Here is a 7940-nt window from a genome sequence, read left to right as displayed (position 1 = left end):
CAAAGTTTCTCACTTTGTAACCAAGTAATAATCATTCCAGATTTTCTGCAAAAGGCTTCCAGATGAAATGTAAATACAGAGCAGAATAAATATTAAAGGCCAACAGCAACATTAGTGGCAGGTTTAATTCATTTTAGCTTAGAAATAATGATCTTTTCTTGGACTTATATAAAATCCACATACTTCTAAGATTAATATTAAGTCCAGAATCACAGGAAATAATATTTTGCTTAAATATAATATTCCAGATAGGAAACTGAGTCAATATTCTACATTTTCTCTATATTTCAACTTTTGATTTTATTATGCTTTTGTTGTAATTAAGTGAAATATCATTACGGAATGAAAATATCTTAGAGATAGAATGGTATGGTTTATAAGACAAGTCCCACAAGAGAATTAAATGTTACATTGGTGTTTACTCCCATGATTTTTGTGTTAAATAAAATTTAAATAGCTAGTATGGAGGAAGGAAAGTGTTTCTCTGAAAAACTTTTCAAGCATTTAAAAACAAAATAATTTCCCTTTTATGCCTATATCCTTAGATATCTTAAATATTTGTAATTTTGCTCTTTTTTCAACAAAGTCCTCTTTTCTCTGCTTTGTTTATATCAGTTTTTTTTCCAGAAGAGTTGCCTATGTTCAATGACTTCAATTAATTTCTTTCCTTTTTCTATTAAAAGGACATGAATTTGGCTCCACCTCAGTCTTCATTCCTACCATTTGCCTCCGATGAAAATATCAGAGTAATCTTTGACTCTGCTCTACTTCTCACATGCCATGTCCAATCTATCAGAAAATCATGTCAATTCTTCTTTTAAATGTTATCCAGGATCCAACTGACTGACTCCCTGCTTCCATTGCTACCACCCTTGCCTAAGTCCCTGCACTAATGGTAAGAGTTAGACAGGGTCCAACCATTAAAGAAGACTCTCAGAAGTCAAAATGAAAGTGCCTATATTTGTAAGGTTTATTGTTGGAAAAGAATGTAATAAGGCAACAGCATTAGCGTAAGGATGCATTCTAGACAAAGGCTGTCTCATAGCAAGGGTCTAGAGAGGCTGAGCCCAGGCTTCAACAACTTTCCCTCTTCAGGGTCCTATTGTTTTCTCTCAAAGATCAGGAACCAGGGATACGTGCACTGCATGGAACACACTGAAACCAGGGAGCCCAAAATGGATTTTTGACTGGTACTTTTTATATCTTGCTGGTCATGCAGGCATATTTTTTGCTAGGTGTCAGAGCCCACTTGAGGTCTCACTGATACCAAATACAGTCATCAAGCTCACTGCTGTCTATAAACAAAATAAATGATGCCAACAAGCTGATAAAAAACATCCTGAAATTTGACCTGGACTCATGGTTACAAAACAACACTATTATTCAGTATACAGTTGACTCTTAGAAAATGTGGAGGTTAGGGGGTACTGACTCCCTGGGTACTCATAAACCTATGTATAACTTTTGACTTCTCCGAAACTTAATTATGAAGATCTTACTGTTGACCAGAAGCCTTACTAATGACATAAACAGTTGATTAACATATATTTGAATATTATATGAATTATATACTATACTCTTATAATAAAGTAATCTAGAGAAAAGAAAGGGTTATTAAGAAAATTTTAGGAAAAGAAAATATTTTTACAGTACTGTATGTATATTTATTGAAAAAATCTGTAAGTAGACAGCACGTAACTGGACTCATGCAATTCAAACCTATGTCGTTCAAGCGCCAACTGTTATTTCATGCCTTGACTAGAGGTTAGCACCATCCAGATACATCTCTTACTTGAACAATACATTTCAGTCCTATTTCAAGCCTCCTACAATTAACCATCACATCATAACTTCCATTGATTTTATCTTGAATTATTCCAATTTTCCTTTCTTCTATTTCAATCCTTGACCACCTATTTTTTTTAACATAACCAGAGTGATCATTTAAAAATACAAATCATGGGGCACCCGGGTGGCTCAGTCGGTTAGGCATCCGACTCCAGCTCAGGTCATGATCTTCCAGTTCATGGATTTGAGCCCTGCACCAGGCTCTGTGCGGACAGCTCAGACCGTGGAGTGCAATTTGGAATCTGTGACTCCCTCTCTCTCTCTCTCTGCCCCTCCGCCGCTCGTGTTCTGTCTCTGTCTCTCAAAAAATAAATAAATGTTAAATTTTTTTTAAAAATACAAATCAGAACATTTCATCCTCTGCCTAAAATCTTCCATGAGTTTCACCTGTGATGGCCTAAAAGACTCAAACAATCTGGCAACTCCACCTCCTTCCTTTTCCAGTTTCATCTATTACAGCTTTCCCTCTTGCTTACTCTACTCTAGTCACATTGGCCTCTGTGGAGTGGAGACATGACTACCCAGGACCTTTGTACTTTCTGTACCCTCTCTGGACACATTCTTGCTCCATGTAGTGGCTTGGTTTCATCCCTCATTTTCTTCGTTCTTAAATGTCGTGTTTCTAGTGAAACTTCCCCCCAACTACCTCACTGAAAATTGAAAACACCTCTCTACAATCATTTCCTTTCCATCTTCTCAGCTTTAATTTTTCTCCAAATAACTCATAGCCATCCAATATACGTTGGATGTTTTATTATGTTTTATTATCCTTTCTTTACTGTTTTCTCCACTGATTGTAATCTCTCCAAGCAAAAATACGTTTATCTGTTTTGTTCACTGCTCAATCTCTAGCACCTAGAATAATGCCTGTTGAATGAAAGGTTATCATATCTGAAAACCTAGAACACTCATTAGAGCTCTGGACATAAAAGCATAGGAATCATCTCCCCAGTCAAACACCTGCTGTTTATAAAAACAGAAGTTGGATTGCATAATACCAAGGAAGTGCTGAATGCTAAGAAGTATGACGGGTATATGCAAATGAGTGTAATATCTTCCTGGAGCAGAATTAAGGAAAATATCTTACAAATTCAGAAAAAATCATTGCTTTTAAATTTACTTTATAAATTTGAGCTCTTAGACTATAAGCCACTGAAAAACTAGGTAGTTTTTTTTTTTTTTTGGTCATTGTTGTTTTTAATTATAAATCAAGACATTGTGAGATAAATCAAGACCACTGCTCAAATTTCTAGACCTGAAGAGGCATCCGGAATCTAAATATGACTTCCCACTGAAGTGATAATGGAAGATTTTATAGAGGATATACACCAAGGCTGAACTCCGTAGCCACACATCCAACTGCCCATGTTTCTATCTCCCATGCACCTCAAAGTCATCATGTCAAAAGCTGACACTTCTTCTCCCCCAGACCCAATCTATTACCTTGTGCTAATCCCAATCACAAATAATGCCACCAGCATCACTAACTGAAACAAAACAAACCCCAAATCCTGGGAGACATTCTTTCCCTCAGCTCCAGAAACCGATCAAACATCAGGTTTACCCGGTAAACATTTTTTATATCCACCTACTCCTTTCCATCACCACTAACACCGCTCTAATTAATGCCAACGTTTTCACCTGGATTCTCACCAAAGCCTCCTAACTGATCACCCATGTCTCAATCATTGACCTCCATATTCTCCACGTTTCAGCCAAGATGAACTTACAAAAGTGTGAATTGATTGTGTTGCCCTTGTACTTCAGTGATTTCTCATTATTGCCAACATAAAGTTCAAGCCTCTTTACATTTAAAAGGCCATCTGTGACCTGGCACCTGCCTATGCTCTCAGTCTCTACTCTCCCTATTCTCTCCCTTGCAAGTTGGGGTATACCAGACTGAATTGCTTTTAGAACCTAGTGTGACAGGCTGAATTCTACTGCGTTCCAGTATAATTTCCTCAGAGAAGATAACCCCGACTTCCATATTACAGCCTCCTGCCAAACACACACCCTACTCCACACACTGAAGTCAGATACTCTTGCTTAGCATTTCCACAGCCCTCTGTAACTCCTCTATGAGGGTAATTACAACACTTTTCCTGTAGTTGTTTCAGCACATCTTTCCCACAAGACTGTCATAATAGTAAACATTAAATGAGTGATTACTACGGACCACGCTCTGCTCTAAGCTTGATACACAAATTAACTCATTCGATGCTCACAAAACCTAATGAGGTACGTACTACTTTCATCTTGGTTCATAGTGGAAAAAAGTAAAGCACAGAGAAGTAAAATAATTACAAATCTCAGAAGTGGTAGAATAGGTATTTGAGGCCAGAAACCCTGCTCTTAACTCCTATAACATCTGTGAGAGAACACAGCAGTTTACACACACATTTCACAAAAATTTTTGCTTTAATTGTAAATAATTTCACAATTCATAAAGCAAAACAACAACAACAAAACCCAAAAACTTGAGCTGCTCTTGAAAAAGTCATAGATTCTTCTTCACAGGGGCCCATGTTTTCTATGATCTCTGCTTCTGTTTTTCTCCCTGATAAAACTAGTTTCTTTCTATATGATATCTGGTCATTGTAGAAATTAATGTTTGTGATTATAGTTTGTAAATTCCTCGGGACTAAGAATCATGCCTAACTTAGTTACCTTCAGATTTGCAATAGCAAGCAAAGTTCCTAGGCAAAATACAGGCACTGGGTAAATACTTTTTGAATGAATGAATGAACGAATGAACTGAAAAAAGACTAGTGACAGTGGAGAAAGCACATTCAGACTGGGAAAATGACATAAGTAAAGCAATTTCAGAGAGATTTTTTAATAAGAGTATTATAATTATGTTTGGAATTTTCTTAAAATCATGGGCTTCTAAAATTCCTCTAATTATGTGATTTTTTTGGCCTTAAGTAGTACTTGCTGAGAGTATGTAATGACAATTCTTAGTTGTACTCTTTGTGCACTCTTGAATTAAGATTTGAGTGTCATTACTGATTTTCATCTTTTCTCTATTACCATGTAAGCAACCCGTTGCTCAATCCATGACTGTATGGTATGTGAGTGTAGTGTGTCAGCATAAAACAATAAACAAAACCCGGAAACCTTTTTAATCAACGCCATGAAGGTGGTTCATATTGGTGTTGTGGCAAAGACTCTAAGAACTTGTTACAAAGGTTAATGATGATGTGATTTCTATTTACTGGAGAAACAGCAGGCCCTGGAGTCCTTTGTAGAAACTTGGTCTCTCTTTTCCTTCAGCATGGATTTTCTCTGCCCAGCAGAAATCAATTAATCTTTTTATGCCCAAGTTTATGCCTCTATAAACTGAAGAAAGCTCTTGCTACCTACGCTCAGAAGAATGTTCTGTTAAATAATGAAGTCATGTCTGAAAAGCGCTATATAAAAACAAAGTATTATTATGTTTTTTTTTAAATCAGAATTAGCTTGTTTTCCAGTTTCTAACTAGTCTGTAATAACTGAAGGACAGTCCAATATTTTCTTGACCCCTTTTCCTGGGTTACTCATGCAGCTCCTAGGAATGCTAATGTACACGCATAACACTACATGTATTGTAAACGAGTTCACGCATAAACCATTGGTTTTTAAGTACAGCACAAGATATTTCTGCTACAAAGAAAATGAGAGGAATATGCTTCACTTTCAATATTTTCAAGCTAAGCAGCATGATTTGCTCCTTTAACATGTTTAGATTCACTTTATGTAGCAAATATTTGAAAATCTCTTGTCAGGGAAGAACAAAAGGGCGATACTACTTTCTCTGAGCCAATAAAGAAACCTCTGATCTTTGAAGTAATAAAAATTTCATACAAAGCATTGACATGGGGAAAGCAGTTGTATATTGATGCAGCAAATCTTAGCTAAATAACCAGTTGCTTAATAGCATTAGTTTGACCTCTTCTTTTCACTGAAATACAGTACTATTTATAAAGTACTTTCGGGTTGCAGTAAGGAATGTTTGTCCACATTATGGAGTTATTCACTGGCTTCTGTGCAATCCTCAATTATTTTTAAAGTTTGAGATATTGTGGAAAACGTTGTTATGGGCTTCGTACTTTACAAAATTCAATTACATTCTAATTTTCATGAGACAAGCTTACTTTCTTCATGCTAGGCAATATAACACAAAGTTTTCAGAGTTTTAGCCATATTGAGCCTTTATCAAAATGTGCCAGACAGGGAAAGGGACATAATAAATGTCTGAAGTGAGTAAAAGATGTTTTATTAAGATATATTTCATTATGGTTATTTTCTCGAACTTTTTTCATTGACTCCTTATCAAATGGTCATTTACACATTGCCCTTCCTGAATCAAATTTATCGTTTTAAAATATCTTTGCCAAAAGACTTTTTCTTCCACTTTGAATATGGAGGAGGGATCTTCTTTTGGCTCTTCATCAAAAGATTTTTTTTTTTTTTTGGCAACTCTCCTCTCTTCAATTAACTGTAAAGAAATCTCAGGTCTGAGGAAGGGATCTTATCCCTAAGAACACCAATCCCATGTTGCTGGTAGCCTAACTGGTCTTTTGTGGCAAGGACCTGGAAAAGGAAGGAGAAGTAAGGGGGTCTTGCTTAGTTTAAGACTAGTTTAAGACTAATAAGACAGAGGATTTAAGTGCTGAATTATGTTGTAAGACAGTTAAGGAAGACTTTCAACTCGTAGGTGAAGGTGAGTACAATAGAGAGTTTCTACATGATATCAAAAGCCTTCACCTTTATTTTGGAAAAAAAGGGAGGACTAAACATGTTTATCTTGAATTTGCCTATATAATTCAATCATTCCCTGGCACGAGCTCCCCCTACTTACCAGAAGCCTCCTCACACCCAGGAGCATATGTTTTCAATTGGAAAGTGCTTGCAAAAAGACCACCTGCCAGCAAAGGGAATGTTTTCCCTCTCCCAGTGGGGGTCTTACAGACAGGTTTTAATGCAGTTAAACAGGAACAGAGCAAGAAGCCTGGAAGAATGATGCTACAGGCTAGCCTGCTTATTTAAAATTCTTTTAAATAGAGAAGGGAAATGTATAAGATATTAACATTATCATTTTTATTCTCTTTATCAGTCCTCCATCAGAATTCTGAGTCCTTTCTTCCCCATATTGCCTCTCCATGTTTCTTTGTTCAGTCACGTTTTGTGATATGACCCAATGGTTTTAACGAAATGAATAAAACATTTTAAAAGTTTCCATTTTGGGGTGTTATTACTCTAAAGCATATACAAAAATCTGTGATTATGAGTGTAGATAAAAATGAATCTTACTGTTTACGCTGTGTCCATTGTATATTTAAAGTGCAGAGACAATATGGGGGCTGTTGAAGAACTACTGGCTGAAACATTTAAGTATTAAAATTAATACTTGAACACCAAATGGCAACCTTTTGTGCACAAAGAGTAAAGTTGAAGAGGCAGGGGGAAACTAGGGAAGAGGGGAATAAAGGAGAAAAGAAATCAAATATCCTCAAAAGAGTTTAGGAACGGGGCCATTCCTTACTTATCCTCTTGGTTTCTGCCATTTTCTTTTCACACATACTCAGTCATTCCATGAGTGTAAACAGATGCTGAGAACTGGAGTTCTGGGGCTCAATAAACATTTTTTTCTTTGTTGAATGAAAAAAAAACAGGCTGAGGAAAACTCAGCCACCATACTGGAGAGAGAAAAGGCTGTGGGTAAAGGGGCCACTACATATTTTATTTCATAAAATCAATCTCACAAGCAAATAACTAGAAAGAGTGCTTCCTCCTCTGATGTTCTTGGGAGTTCTCCCCATCCCCCCAATCCCATCGGAGGGGAGGGCTTTGAATTAATCTCACAAATCCGGAGAACACAAGTAAAACAACCCATTCAGCGGTGATAGCCTTGTGTGGGGGTCTGAGTGGACTGGCCCTCATGCCAATGGTGCAGGCACATTCCACAGGGATGAAAGTGATCTGAGACACCCAGCTAGAGCTGACAAAATCTAGGAGGCAGGTGACAAAGTGGTGACATGGTCAATGATGACAACCAAAAAGCAGTTCCAAGTTAATATCACATACAGAGACTTGTGCCAGCTTCACTCCGT

The sequence above is a fragment of the Panthera pardus genome, unplaced genomic scaffold (genome assembly GCF_024362965.1).
Source record: "Panthera pardus isolate Hobbes unplaced genomic scaffold, ASM2436296v1 HiC_scaffold_17, whole genome shotgun sequence".
NCBI classification, from domain to species: Eukaryota; Metazoa; Chordata; class Mammalia; order Carnivora; family Felidae; genus Panthera; species Panthera pardus.
Note: the sequence above shows the minus strand (reverse complement) of the source record.